We start from the raw sequence: 16,407 nt of genomic DNA on the forward strand, positions 1-16,407 counted from the left end.
TTTAAATGGACTGGTTCTTTATATATACCACTTAGGCCCTGTTTCAGTAATAATAATACCAGACCTTGTTGCATGTCTGATAATCTACCATTTATATAGGAGTGGTTTAAACATGCTAATAATGGTCCTCTGAGTAAATCAAAAAAGTTTGTTATACCTCCACTGGTATGCCATCCAGCCCTGGAGTTTGTTATACCTCCACTGGTATGCCATCCAGCCCTGGAGTTTGTTATACCTCCACTGGTATGCCATCCAGCCCTGGAGTTTGGTATATCTCCACTGGTATGCCATCCAGCCCTGGAGTTTGTTATACCTCCACTGGTATACCATCCAGCCCTGGAGTTTGTTATACCTCCACTGGTATACCATCCAGCCCTGGAGTTTGGTATATCTCCACTGGTATACCATCCAGCCCTGGAGTTTGGTATATCTCCACTGGTATACCATCCAGCCCTGGAGTTTGGTATATCTCCACTGGTATACCATCCAGCCCTGGAGTTTGGTAAACCTCCACTGACATCCAGCCCTGGAGTTTTCTCAGACTTAAAGGCTTTAATTGCACCAATAAGTTCCTCCTCTGTAATTTACCTTCACATGAGTCTTTCTGTACAGATGTTCATTTTACATTATTATTAGGAAAAAAATCCATACAATTAGTGTCAGTTAGTGGAAATGGAGGAGATTAATTTTGGATAATTTGGGATAGGGTGTTACGACTTCTACAAATGGTGCGGTGGAGGAGTCAAACGCAGAGAGCAGGTAATATCGTACGTGAATCTATTTATTCCAACGACAGTGGAGACATGGACATGCCAACACATAAGAAGAAACCACCCGTCCAAAATACACAGGACTAAAACTGTCCGGAAAATAATGAGAATACAACTTATACACCAACACCAAAATAACAGAGAACAAGCCCGCACAAATATCCAGCGGGCCTAGTGCCCTTAAATAGACTACAAACAAACACTAACTCAAAACAGGTGTACCCAATTAAACCCAATAAACAGAAACAAACGGAAAGGGAATCGATGGCAGCGACCGCCGAGCGCCGCCCGAACAGGAAGAGCCACCATCTTCGGCGAGATTCGTGACATAGGGGGCAGCATTTTCACGTTCGGATGAAAAGTGTGCCCAGAGGAAACTGCCTGCAACTCAACACTCTACTACTCTGCCCAGAATCTAATACATGCATATTATTAGTAGTATTGGATAGAAAACGCTCTGAAGTTTCCAAAACTGTTTGAATGATGTCTGGGAGTATAACAGAACTCATATGGCATTCAGCAGTCATAAAATTATTCCTTATTTACTTTGAAGATCTACTAAAATAGTGATTTATTTCAGACAGCAGCTCTATAGAGATGAGATAATGACTTGGAATGAAATAATAAAGTCATCAAATAAAACAAGTGTAATATACACAACAACTGAACTATTTTACTAAAGTGAATAACTGATAGTTAATTAGTGATAAGCAGTAATGCCCAGTCATCACCATCATGGAACTTTTAATCATTGTTTAAAACCTTCTTATTCCGCTAGCATCACCCCTCGACAACATTCCACTGAAAGGGCAGCGATCGAAATTCAAAAATATTTTTGGGAAATATGTAACTTTCACACATTAACAATAGCAATACACCAAATGAAAAATCATGTCCGATTTCAAAAAGGCTTTACAGCGAAATGATGATGTTAGGTCAGAGCCAAGTCACAAAAACACACACAGCCATTTTTCCAGCCAAAGAGAGGAGTCACAAAAAGCAGAAATATAGATAAAATCAATCACTAACCTTTGATGATCTTCATCAGATGGCACTCATAGGACATCACGTTACACAATACATGTACAGTGGGGCAAAAAAGTATTTAGTCAGCCACCAATTGTGCAAGTTCTCCCACTTAAAAAAGATGAGAGAGGCCTGTAATTTTCATCATAGGTACAAAAAAATTGAGAAATTCACATTGTAGGATTTTTAATGTATTTATTTGCAAATTATGGTGGAAAATAAGTATTTGGTCATTGATTTATTAATTGTATCTCTATTTGTGTTTTTCTTTGGCTGGAAAAATGGCTGTGTTTTTCTGTGACTTGGCTCTGACCTAACATAATCGTTTGTGGTGCTTTCTTCGTAACGCCTATTTGAAATCAGACACTGTGGTGGGATTAACAACAAAACTGCCTTTAAAACGGTATAAGATACATGTATGTTTGAGGAATTTGAATTATGAGATTTCTGTTGTATTGAATTTGGCGTCCTTTATGGAAAAAGCACACAATGCAATAATCTGAGTACGGCGCTCAGAGACCAAACCAGCCAAAGAAATATCCGCCATGTTGGAGTCAACATTAGTCAGAAATAGCATTATAAATATTTACATACTTTTGATGATCTTCATCAGAATGCACTCCCAGGAATCCCAGTTCCACAATCAATTTTTGATTTGTTCGATAGTTAATAATTTATGTCCAAATTCTTCAGCCCAGTAATCCATCTTCATGAGGCGTGAGCACTAGGTCCAGACACAGTCCAAAAGTTCCGTTACAGTCCGTAAAAACATGGCAAACGAAGTATAGAATCAATCTTTAGGATGTTTTTAACATAAATCTTCAAAATGTTCCAACCGGAGAATTCCTTTGTCTGTAGAAAAGCAATGGAACGAGACCTACCTCTCACGTGAATGAGCGTCACGAGTTTGTGGCACTCTGCCAGCCCACTGACTCAAAGAGCCCTCATGAGCCCCTCCTTTACAGTAGAAGCCTCAAACAAGTTTCTAAAGACTGTTGACATCTAGTGGAAGCCTTAGGAAGTGCAATTTGACCCCATAGATACTGTGTTTTCGATAGGCCAAGCTTTGAAAAACTACAAACCTCAGATTTCCCACTTCCTGGTTGGATTTTAATCAGGTTTTCGACTGCCATATTAATTCTGTTATACTCACAGACATCATTCAAACAGTTTTAGAAACGCCAAAGTGTTTTCTATCCAAATCTACTAATAATAATAATATGCATATATTAGCAACTGGGACTGAGTAGCAGGCAGTTTACTCTGGGCACGTTTTTCATCCAAACGTGAAAATGCTGCCCCCTATCCCAAACAGGTTATTAATCTGTGTTGTTAAATCATTTAACAGCATTTTTTAAAACCAACATCGAAAATCTAAATGGTCCTGGTCAACAGTAGTGCACCATATTCCCTATAGGCCCTGGTCAACAGTAGTGCACCCAATTCCCTATAGGTCTCTGGTCAACAGTAGTACACCCTATTCCCTATAGGTCTCTGGTCAACAGTAGTGCACCCTATTCCCTATAGGTCTCTAGTCAACAGTAGTGCACCCTATTCCCTATAGGTCTCTGGTCAACAGTAGTGCACCCTATTCCCTATAGGTCTCTGGTCAACAGTAGTGCACCCTATTCCCTATAGGTCTCTGGTCAACAGTAGTGCACCCTATGCCCTATAGGTCTCTGGTCAACAGTAGTGCACCCTATTTCCTATAGGTCTCTAGAGAAACAGTAGTGCACATGGTGTGGTTTCCCCGTGCGTGGCGCTGTCCTCAGGTAATCAATCACATGGTATGCTTTCGCCGTAAAGCCTTTTTGATCTGTCAAAGTGGCTGGATTAACAAGAAGATAATCTTTTAAATGTATGACACTTGTATTTTCATTAATGTTTATTATTACTATTTTGTATTTTGAATTTCGCGCTCTGCAATTTCACAGTATTTTGTGGAGATGGGGTGCTAGCGTCCCACCTAGCCAGAAAAGGTTTTAAACGACTCGTGGAAGATTAGTGTAAATGAGGATTAAAAGAGATCCTAATAAAATAAAATCAACCCACCACCCCCACCACCACCACCATCACCCCCACCCCCACCACCATCACCCCCACCACCACCACCATCACCACTACCACCATCACCACCATCACCACCACCCCCACCACTACCCCCACCACCACCACCCCCACCACCCCCACCATCATCCCCACCACCACCATCACCACTACCACCATCACCACCATCACCACCACCCCCACCACCCCCACCACTACCCCCACCACCACCACCACCCCCACCATCATCCCCACCACCACCCCCACCACCCCCACCCCCATCACCACCCCACCACCATCACCCCCACCACCACCCCCACCACCATCACCCCCACCACCCCCACCACCACCCCCATCACCACCCCCACCAACATCACCCCCGTCATCACCCCCACCACCACCACCACCACCCCCACCGCCATCACCACCACCATCAACTCCACCACCCCCACCATCACCCCCACCATCACCCCCACCCCCGTCATCACCCCCCACCACCACCCCCACCACCACCATCACCCCCGTCACCACCCCAGTAAAGGACTGCTTGCTAATCCTATCAAAGGGATTGAGTGGAGCCTCAGCAGCCTCCTCACATCCCTCCATCCTTCTCTCTCTCTCTCCTTCCCTGTCTTTATCCCTCTCTGTCTCCCTGGCTGTAGTCTAGCCTGGCTCCAGTCCATCAGGGATGCAGTCAGGCTGAGCACCCAGAGCCACACACACAGAGCAGGGAGACCACAGCTGCAGACCCAACTGCCGCGTTACAGCATGACGGATGTCTTCATATCAGGTGTTTAGAGCAGCCAGTGGCCCATCTGGTCAATGATTTGTGTGATTTGTGGGTCCTCCTCCATCAACTCTTTCCACTCAATCTCTCTCTTGGCTCCCCTTCCATCAACTCTCCACTCAATCTCTCTCCAGGGTCCTCCTCGAACAACTCTCTCCACTCAATCTCTCTCCAGGGTCCTCCTCCATCAACTCTCTCCACTCAATCTCTCTCCAGGGTCCTCCTCCATCAACTCTCTCCACTCCCTTTCTCTCCTGTCTCCCCTTCCATCAACTTTTTCCACTCAATCTCTCTCCTGTCTCCCCTTCCATCAACTATTTCCACTCAATCTCTCTCCTGTCTCCCCTTCCATCAACTCTTTCCACTCAATCTCTCTCCTGGCTCCCCTTCCATCAACTCTCTCCACTCCCTCTCTCTCCTGGCTCCTCCTCCATCAACTCTCTCCACTCCCTCTCTATCCTGTCTCTCTTTCTCTCTCTCTCCCGTTCACTCAGGCAGGCAGGCAGAGAGACAGGCAGAGAGACAGACAGACAGAAAGAGGTAAGTTTATTTATAGTGGTCAATAACTTACTGTCTCTGTTTCCTTAGCAACATTCTGCAGGTTGTCCTTTACAGACATCAAAGATGATTGGAATATAGGAAATACAAACAGTTCTTAATATGTATGGAATGACAGGAAGACTTTAAAAAGAGACAATCCTTATGGCTTTACACCCCCTGCTATAATGTGGATAAAGAGTTACTTGTCTAACAGAACACAGAGGGTGTTCTTTAATGGAAGCCTCTCAAATACAATCCAGGTAGAATCAGGAATTCCCCAGGGTAGCTGTTTAGGCTCCTTGATTTTTTCAGGCCCCTTACTTTGAGTAAAGCCAGAGTGTCTATGTATGCGGATGACTCAACACTATACATGTCAGCTACTACAGCGAGTGAAATCACTGCAACACTTAATAAAGAGCTACAGTTAGTTTCAGAGTGTGTGGCAAAAAAATTAGTTAGTCCTAAATATTTCTAAAACTAAATGCATTGTATTTGGGACAAATCATTAACTAAACCCTAAACCTCAATTACGTTTTGTAATAAATCATGTGAGCAAGTTGAGGTGACTAAACTGCTTGGAGTAGCCCTTGATTGTAAACTGTCATGGTCAAAACATATTGATATAACAGTAGTTAAGAGGTGGAGAAGTCTGTCTATAATAAAGCACTGCTCTGCACTGTAAACAAGGCAGGTCCAACAGGCCCTAGTTTCTACCTTCTTAATAATAACACTATCAACAAGGCAGGTCCTACAGGCCCTAGTTTCTACCTTCTTAACAACACTATCAACAAGGCAGGTCCTACAGGCCCTAGTTTCTACCTTCTTAACAACACTATCAACAAGGCAGGTCCTACAGGCCCTAGTTTCTACCTTCTTAACAACACTATCAACAAGGCAGGTCCTACAGGCCCTAGTTTCTACCTTCTTAACAACACTATCAACAAGGCAGGTCCTACAGGCCCTAGTTTCTACCTTCTTAACAACACTATCAACAAGGCAGGTCCTACAGGCCCTAGTTTTGTCGTACCTGGACTACGAGGAACTTAGGAAAATTGCATTTGGCTCAGAACAGGGTAGCCCGGCTGGACCTTGGATGTACACAGAGAGCTAACAATAATATGCATGTCAATCTCTCATGGGTCAAAATGGAAGAGGCACAGAATTCTCTAAATATTTCACTGTGTGTGGATGTGCATGTGCGTGCATGTGTGTGTGTGTGTGTGTGTGTGTGTGTGTGTGTGTGTGTGTGTGTGTGTGTGTGTGTGTGTGTGTACTATATGTGCGTGCACTGCGTGTATAGCATACTCAATACACTGGCTACTTAATTTGTTCTCTCCATAGACAGAACTCTTTCCCTCTCTGACTGAACACCCTTCCAGTTGTTTCAACAGGGGACTGAACCCTCTCTGACCGAACACCCTTCCAGTTGTTTCAACAGGGGACTGAACCCTCTCTGACCGAACACCCTTCCAGTTGTTACAATAGGGGACTGAACCCTCTCTGACTGAACACCCTTCCAGTTGTTACAATAGGGGACTGAACCCTCTCTGACCGAACACCCTTCCAGTTGTTTCAACAGGGGACTGAACCCTCTCTGACCGAACACCCTTCCAGTTGTTACAATAGGGGACTGAACCCTCTCTGACCGAACACCCTTCCAGTTGTTACAATAGGGGACTGAACCCTCTCTGACCGAACACCCTTCCAGTTGTTTCAACAGGGGACTGAACCCTCTCTGACCGAACACTCTTCCAGTTGTTACAATAGGGGACTGAACCCTCTCTGACCGAACACCCTTCCAGCTGTTTCAACAGGGGACTGAACCCTCTCTGACTGAACACCCTTCCAGTTGTTTCAACAGGGGACTGAACCCTCTCTGACTGAACACCCTTCCAGTTGTTTCAACAGGGGACTGAACCCTCTCTGACTGAATACCCTCCAGTTGTTTCAACAGGGGACTGAACCCTCTCTGACTGAATACCCTCCAGTTGTTTCAACAGGGGCAAATTGGCAAGTCTCTGTTTCTCTCTCTCTCTCTCTGTCTCGCTCTCCCCCCCCCCCCCCCCCCTCTCTCTCTCTCTCTCTCTCTCTCGTCCCCCTTGCAGAATCAAACGCTTAATTTGACTCTTTAGTTCATGGGCCTAGCTTGATTTAAAAAGACAAAGGCAAAATCATGGAGAAGAGATGGAGAGAAAGGAGAGAGGTGAAATGAAGGAGATGTGTTTTTCATATGTGCACACATCAAAGGTCTCTGAGTTTCATCTCCTTCCCCAAAGGATTGTGGGATAGCCCCAGGTCCCAGCTCTGGAGCGATGAGAGACGTATATATATATCTGACACCTCAGGCGGATCTACCCTGGAACCATACAAAAACAATTATCCTCTCTCTTTCTTCCTCATTTTCATTCTCATAAAGGTGAGCTCTGTCCATTTAATATACCAAAGGGTTGTTTTTAATTTCTCCTTTGTCATTTTATTTGTTAGGAGAAGTGAACATGAAGTAGTGTAGTGGGGGTTACTGTCTGCTGTATACACAGACATAGGAGCCTGTGTAAGGGAGCAAACTGAGCCGCTGTGCCCTTTCAAAATGGGGGTACAGAGGTATATGTTGTTTTGTTTTTACCAGAACATTGTTAGGATCCATACGGTAATTTGTCATGTTCAGTAATTAGCAATGTTTTGAGCTAAAAATAGAGTTGTCCATTTTAAATATGATATAATAATAAACAGATTGGATTTTGCTCCCCCTCTGAGCGTCGCCTCAAGATGAATGGTTTAGACCTTTGGTTCAGGTGTTGGTCCGATGGTGTTGGTCCGATGGTGTTGGTGCGAGGGTGTTGGTTCCGAGGGTGTTGGTTCCGAGGGTGTTGTTCCGAGGGTGTTGTTCCGAGGGTGTTGTTTCGAGGGTGTTGGTCCGAGGATGTTGGTACATATCAATTGAGCTGTGTGCACCACAAGCAAATTCATTTATCCTTCACAGTTACAATGTAGCCAAGTTGTGTCTGTATGATTCACAGTTACAATGTAGCCAAGTTGTGTCTGTATGATTCACAGTTACAATGTAGCCAAGTTGTGTCTGTATGATTCACAGTTACAATGTAGCCAAGTTGTGTCTGTATGATTCACAGTTACAATGTAGACAAGTTGTGTCTGTATGATTCACAGTTACAATGTAGCCAAGTTGTGTCTGTATGATTCACAGTTACAATGTAGCCCAGTTGTGTCTGTATGATTCACAGTTACAATGTAGCCCAGTTGTGTCTGTATGATTCACAGTTACAATGTAGACAAGTTGTGTCTGTACGCCTTGTGCACCAAAAGATAAAGCGCAGGATATTTGTGTCTTGATAAAAACAGCTCTGCTTGCAGGCCCGACTACACGAGGAACTCCTCAGTTTTAGTTGTGTGTCCCTTTATAAAAATGTTAAAATGTTTAAGTGACAGGTTGGCGTGAAATCTGAATCTCCACTGAGCTGTATCAGCACCATGGACAGAGCCCATCAGGACTGTGTGTAGGTTTTTATGTAGGGTGGCTATGGAAAGCCACTGGGTGGTTCGGTATGACACCTTTGGATTTAAATTAAGAGCTGGGGGGAAGCGCTGCTCATTTCTGTCATGCTAATTGAATAATGTGGTAGGCTAAGTGAATAACGTGGTATTCTAATTGAATAACGTGGTAGGCTAAGTGAATAACTGGTAGGCTTCGTGAATAACTGGTAGGCTACGTGAATAACTGGTAGGCTACGTGAATAACTGGTAGGCTACGTGAATAACTGGTAGGCTATGTGAATAACTGGTATTCTAATTGAATAACGTGGTAGGCTAAGTGAATAACTGGTAGGCTACGTGAATAACTGGTAGGCTACGTGAATAACTGGTAGGCTACGTGAATAACTGGTAGGCTACGTGAATAACTGGTAGGCTATGTGAATAACGTGGTATTCTAATTGAATAACGTGGTAGGCTAAGTGAATAAAGGAATACGCCTCCACCTGTAATATTTGTTTTAAGGACGGGATCCAAGTTTACAGTTGAAGCTGCTTCACTCAATTCTGCCTCACGCCCCACCACTACAGAGTTCAGTTAGCTTCTTAGCTGCTTCACTCAACTCTGCCTCACGCCCCACCACTACAGAGTTCAGTTAGCTTCTTAGCTGCTTCACTCAACTCTGCCTCACGCCCCACCACTACAGAGTTCAGTTAGCTTCTTAGCTGCTTCACTCAACTCTGCCTCACGCCCCACCACTCCAGAGTTCAGTTAGCTTCTTAGCTGCTTCACTCAACTCTGCCTCACGCCCCACCACTCCAGAGTTCAGTTAGCTTCTTAGCTGCTTCACTCAACTCTGCCTCACGCCCCACCACTACAGAGTTCAGTTAGCTTCTTAGCTGCTTCACTCAACTCTGCCTCACGCCCCACCACTACAGAGTTCAGTTAGCTTCTTAGCTGCTTCACTCAATTCTGCCTCACGCCCCACCACTACAGAGTTCAGTTAGCTTCTTAGCTGCTTCACTCAATTCTGCCTCACGCCCCACCACTACAGAGTTCAGTTAGCTTCTTAGCTGCTTCACTCAACTCTGCCTCACGCCCCACCACTACAGAGTTCAGTTAGCTTCTTAGCTGCTTCACTCAACTCTGCCTCACGCCCCACCACTACAGAGTTCAGTTAGCTTCTTAGCTGCTTCACTCAATTCTGCCTCACGCCCCACCACTACAGAGTTCAGTTAGCTTCTTAGCTGCTTCACTCAACTCTGCCTCACGCCCCACCACTACAGAGTTCAGTTAGCTTCTTAGCTGCTTCACTCAATTCTGCCTCACGCCCCACCACTACAGAGTTCAGTTAGCTTCTTAGCTGCTTCACTCAACTCTGCCTCACGCCCCACCACTCCAGAGTTCAGTTAGCTTCTTAGCTGCTTCACTCAACTCTGCCTCACGCCCCACCACTCCAGAGTTCAGTTAGCTTCTTAGCTGCTTCACTCAACTCTGCCTCACGCCCCACCACTCCAGAGTTCAGTTAGCTTCTTAGCTGCTTCACTCAACTCTGCCTCACGCCCCACCACTCCAGAGTTCAGTTAGCTTCTTAGCTGCTTCACTCAACTCTGCCTCACGCCCCACCACTAGAGTTCAGAGCTTCAGTTACTCAACTCTGCCTCACGCCCCACCACTACAGAGTTCAGTTAGCTTCTTAGCTGCTTCACTCAACTCTGCCTCACGCCCCACCACTCCAGAGTTCAGTTAGCTTCTTAGCTGCTTCACTCAACTCTGCCTCACGCCCCACCACTACAGAGTTCAGTTAGCTTCTTAGCTAGCTGTAAAATATATTAGTGTTGCTTGCCTATTTAGCTCTAACTAATCTGCCACTGCCTCCATGGATGTCAGAAATCAAACCTCAATGACGCTGCCGAGCTCCAGCAGGCTCCGCTTGAAGAGCATATTAAATATTAAGGGAAAGCCAGTGACATCATTTCAGCACAAACCTAGGGTATGGAATGGCAAAATGACTTCCTTAGCCAGCCTAGGTTTTCAACGGCCTTTCTTTAGTGTGTAGAGTGCTGTCCATGGTGCTGATAGAGCGCCATGGCGATTTCACACCAGCCTGTCACTTCTTGGTCAAAAGCACTGAACGGTCTCTGCATTTTAACTTTCATGTCAATTGTGGTATAGCGTGACATAAGCAGAATTCAATATAATTCCAATACAGGAACCTAATGATACCTAGTCAGTTGTACAACTTAACGCCTTCAACTGAAATGTGTCTTCCGCACTTAACCCAAACCTTCTGAATCGCGACCTGTATGCTCTCTTTGGCTGGCCCTCCCTACATATTCGTCGCCAAACCCATTGGCTCCAAGTCATCTATAAGTCTTTGCTAGGTAAAGCCCCGCCTTGTCTCAGCTAACTAGTCACCATAGCAACACCCACCTGTAACACCCGCTCCAGCAGGTATATTTCACTGGTCATCCCCAAAGACAACACTTCCTTTGGCCGCCTTTCCTTCCAGTTCTCTGCTGCCAATGACTGGAACGAACGGCAAAAATCTCTGAAGCTGGAGACTCATATCTCCCTCACTAACTTTAAGCATCAGCTGTCAGAGCAGCTTATCGATCACTGTACCTGTACACAGCCAATCTGTAAATAGCCCATCCAACTACCTCATCCCCATATTATTACTTACCCTCTTGCTCTTTTGGACCCCAGTATCTCTACTTACACATCACCATCTGCACTTCTTTCCATCCAGTGTTAATGCTAAATTGTAATTATTTCACCTCTATGGCCTATTTATTGCCATGAATCCCTACTCTTCTACATTTGCACACACTGTACATAGATTTTTCCATTGTGTTATTGACTGAATGCTTGTTTATGTGTAGCTCTGTGTTGTTGTTGTCGCACTGCTTAGCTTTATCTTGGCCAGGTCGCAGTTGTAAATGAGAACTTGTTCTCAACTGGCCTAAATGGTTAAATAAAGGTGTTCTAAACTGGCCTAAATGGTTAAATAAAGGTGAAATAAAAATAAAATAAAATAAATAAATAAAACTGTGTCACATCATAGAGAGAGCCTACATTATATTCCCTGGGTAGAGCTCCACATCACTATGTCACATCATAGAGAGAGCCTACATTATATTCCCTGGGTAGAGCTCCACATCACTATGTCACATCATAGAGAGAGCCTACATTATATTCCCTGGGTAGAGCTCCACATCACTATGTCACATCATAGAGAGAGCCTACATTATATTCCCTGGGTAGAGCTACACATCACTATGTCACATCATAGAGAGAGCCTACATTATATTCCCTGGGTAGAGCTACACATCACTATGTCACATCATAGAGAGAGCCTACATTATATTCCCTGGGTAGAGCTACACATCACTATGTCACATCATAGAGAGAGCCTACATTATATTCCCTGGGTAGAGCTCCACATCACTATGTCCCATCATAGAGAGAGCCTACATTATATTCCCTGGGTAGAGCTACACATCACTATGTCACATCATAGAGAGAGCCTACATTATATTCCCTGGGTAGAGCTACACATCACTATGTCACATCATAGAGAGAGCCTACATTATATTCCCTGGGTAGAGCTCCACATCACTATGTCACATCATAGAGAGAGCCTACATTATATTCCCTGGGTAGAGCTCCACATCACTATGTCACATCATAGAGAGAGCCTACATTATATTCCCTGGGTAGAGCTCCACATCACTATGTCACATCATAGAGAGAGCCTACATTATATTCCCTGGGTAGAGCTACATATCACTATGTCACATCATAGAGAGAGCCTACATTATATTCCCTGGGTAGAGCTACACATCACTATGTCACATCATAGAGAGAGCCTACATTATATTCCCTGGGTAGAGCTCCACATCACTATGTCACATCATAGAGAGAGCCTACATTATATTCCCTGGGTAGAGCTACACATCACTATGTCACATCATAGAGAGAGCCTACATTATATTCCCTGGGTAGAGCTACACATCACTATGTCACATCATAGAGAGAGCCTACATTATATTCCCTGGGTAGAGCTCCACATCACTATGTCACATCATAGAGAGAGCCTACATTATATTCCCTGGGTAGAGCTCCACATCACTATGTCACATCATAGAGAGAGCCTACATTATATTCCCTGGGTAGAGCTACACATCACTATGTCACATCATAGAGAGAGCCTACATTATATTCCCTGGGTAGAGCTCCACATCACTATGTCACATCATAGAGAGAGCCTACATTATATTCCCTGGGTAGAGCTACACATCACTATGTCACATCATAGAGAGAGCCTACATTATATTCCCTGGGTAGAGCTCCACATCACTATGTCACATCATAGAGAGAGCCTACATTATATTCCCTGGGTAGAGCTACACATCACTATGTCACATCATAGAGAGAGCCTACATTATATTCCCTGGGTAGAGCTCCACATCACTATGTCACATCATAGAGAGAGCCTACATTATATTCCCTGGGTAGAGCTCCACATCACTATGTCACATCATAGAGAGAGCCTACATTATATTCCCTGGGTAGAGCTACACATCACTGTGTCACATCATAGAGAGAGCCTACATTATATTCCCTGGGTAGAGCTACACATCACTGTGTCACATCATAGAGAGAGCCTACATTATATTCCCTGGGTAGAGCTCCACATCACTATGTCACATCATAGAGAGAGCCTACATTATATTCCCTGGGTAGAGCTACACATCACTATGTCACATCATAGAGAGAGCCTACATTATATTCCCTGGGTAGAGCTCCACATCACTATGTCACATCATAGAGAGAGCCTACATTATATTCCCTGGGTAGAGCTACACATCACTATGTCACATCATAGAGAGAGCCTACATTATATTCCCTGGGTAGAGCTACACATCACTATGTCACATCATAGAGAGAGCCTACATTATATTCCCTGGGTAGAGCTACACATCACTATGTCACATCATAGAGAGAGCCTACATTATATTCCCTGGGTAGAGCTACACATCACTATGTCACATCATAGAGAGAGCCTACATTATATTCCCTGGGTAGAGCTCCACATCACTATGTCACATCATAGAGAGAGCCTACATTATATTCCCTGGGTAGAGCTACACATCACTATGTCACATCATAGAGAGAGCCTACATTATATTCCCTGGGTAGAGCTACATATATATATGTTACAACATACAACATAGAAATAGATTGTCTACATTATATTCTGGTTGTCTGGAACTGGGTGACAAGGGTCTGTATCTGGGGATATCTTTACATTTTGTTATTCTAGAGAATACAGATATTATATGTTCGGAATCCAGATGTATTTTATACATACACTACATGCCCAAAAGTATGTGGACACCAGCATGCCCAACATCTCATTCCAAACACATGGGCATTAATGTGGAGTTGGTCCCCCCTTTGCTGCTATAACAGCCTCCACACTTCTGGGAAGGCTTTCCACTAGATGTAGGAACATTGCTGCTATAACAGCCTCCACTCTTCTGGGAAGGCTTTCCGCTAGATGTTGGAACATTGCTGCTATAACAGCCTCCACTCTTCTGGGAAGGCTTTCCACTAGATGTAGGAACATTGCTGCTATAACAGCCTCCACTCTTCTGGGAAGGCTTTCCACTAGATGTAGGAACGTTGCTGCTATAACAGCCTCCACTCTTCTGGGAAGGCTTTCCACTAGATGTTGGAACACTGCTGCGTGGACTTGCTTCTATTCAGCCACAAGAGCATTAGTGAGGTCGGACACTGATGTTGGGCGATTGGGCCTGGCTCGCAGTCGGCGTTCCAATTCATCCCAAAGGTATTCTATGGGGTTAAAGTCAGGGCTCTATGCGGGCCAGTCAAGTTCTTCCACACCGATCTCGACAAACCGTTTCTGTGTGGACCTCGCTTTGTGCACGGGGGCGTTGTCATGCTGAAACAGGAAAAGGTTTTCCCTAAACTGCTGCCACAAAGTTGGATGCACAGAATCGCCTATAATTTATTTATATGCTGTAGCATTAAAGGCCTTATCAGTCTGAACCCATCTAAAGGCCTTGTCAGTCTGAAGCCATCAGTCTGAAGCCATCAGTCTGAACCCATCTAAAGGCCTTGTCAGTCTGAACCCATCTATGTTTTCTTTGTTCATAAGAACACAGATTGTGTGTGTGTGTGGGTGTGTGTGTGTGTGTGTCACAGGTGTGTAAATGCAGGAAGTCTGTTTGTATGTTTTGGCTTGATTGTCATGAGAAGAGCTTTGGTTTGTATCCTAAAGGAATAAAGCTCACTCCCCCCCCCTCTCTCTCTCTCTCTCTCTCTCTCTCTCTTCTTTCTCCCTCCACATTAGAGTGATGAGTGAAGCAATTGTTATTCTGATTATTTCATGCTGTGCCACGTTGCACATGTGTGTAGCAGAACTGTACTGACCGTTCGCTCCTTTTGTTCAACTGCTTCACTTCACATGCGTCTTTCTGAAAAGAGAGATGGAATAAGAGGATGTGAGTGGACAGAGGAGAGAGATTGAGAGAGGAGATGGATAGGAGAGGAGAGACGAGAGGAGAAATGAGAAAGAGGAGAGGGGAGAAGAGAGGAGATGGATAGGAGAGGATAGGAGAGGAGAGTGGAGAGGAGAAAGAGGAGAGAGGAAAGAGAAGAGACTGTGAAGCGAAGGAGGACTATTATGTGAGAGGGCCTCTATTGAAGTGATCTGTCCTTTGAAACACAATGCCACCAGGCAACCAATCAAAACACAGAAAGAGAGAAGGTTAGAAAACAGATGAATGGAGGTCATAGGCCTACACATTAGGGCAGACCCCAATTTGTCGACTGGTCGATTGTTTGGTCGACAGGCTGTTGGTCGACAAAGATGTTTTATTCCTTTTATTATCTTTTGCTCAAAATAGCTTCCAGCTGTGTCTGTCCTGAGCTCGCTGGTGCAGGAAATTCTGAGGGACCAGAATATTTTATATATATTCGGCAGGACCCAAGTTTATATTTTATACAATGTTTCCAGTTCGTTGCTGACAGGCCATGTGTAGCCAATGTGATTTATAGGATATTTATTTTTAACAGGATATTTTCTACCTGCAGGCTGCAATGTTTTTATTTATTGGCTTTATGTAGACTATTTTTACATAGTTGGCAACTTTTTTAGTTTTGTGCCATTTTCATTTAGATTTCGATAGAATTTTGATGAACCACATGACAATGATTGTGAGATGTATAAATTAAATTAAACTGTTCCACAAAAATGTGCATATGAAAACCATAATTACCACGCAGATCGCTAGGAATGGTAAGATAAATAGCAACTTCAGGAGAGTAACAGCAGAATCTGCGAAAGCCAGCAGGAACGGTGTGGAGAATGGTCGGGTCAGGTTAAAGTTATCCTGGTTTATCTTTATCTCTGGCTCCCTCTTGAGTCATTTGTGTCTGAATTTCATCAAACAGCACCAGACAAGCATACAGCTGATTTTATTAAAACACATAAGGTGTGTCTATATATGGAAAAATACACTGTTTTAAAATGTCGACCAATCGATTGGTTAAAAGAACAGACAACTTTCGGTCGACCAAGAATTGTTTTCGTCGTGAAAGCCTCCACATAAACAAACAGTACAGTAATGAACCCGACTAATGATCTACTGATAAATACTGATGAAGAGGTGACCTAAAACCTAGCGGTGGCCACTGATTGGCTGAATACCCGGGGCGCGA

This window comes from Oncorhynchus clarkii, chromosome 18 (assembly GCF_045791955.1).
Source record: "Oncorhynchus clarkii lewisi isolate Uvic-CL-2024 chromosome 18, UVic_Ocla_1.0, whole genome shotgun sequence".
Classification (NCBI taxonomy): domain Eukaryota; kingdom Metazoa; phylum Chordata; class Actinopteri; order Salmoniformes; family Salmonidae; genus Oncorhynchus; species Oncorhynchus clarkii.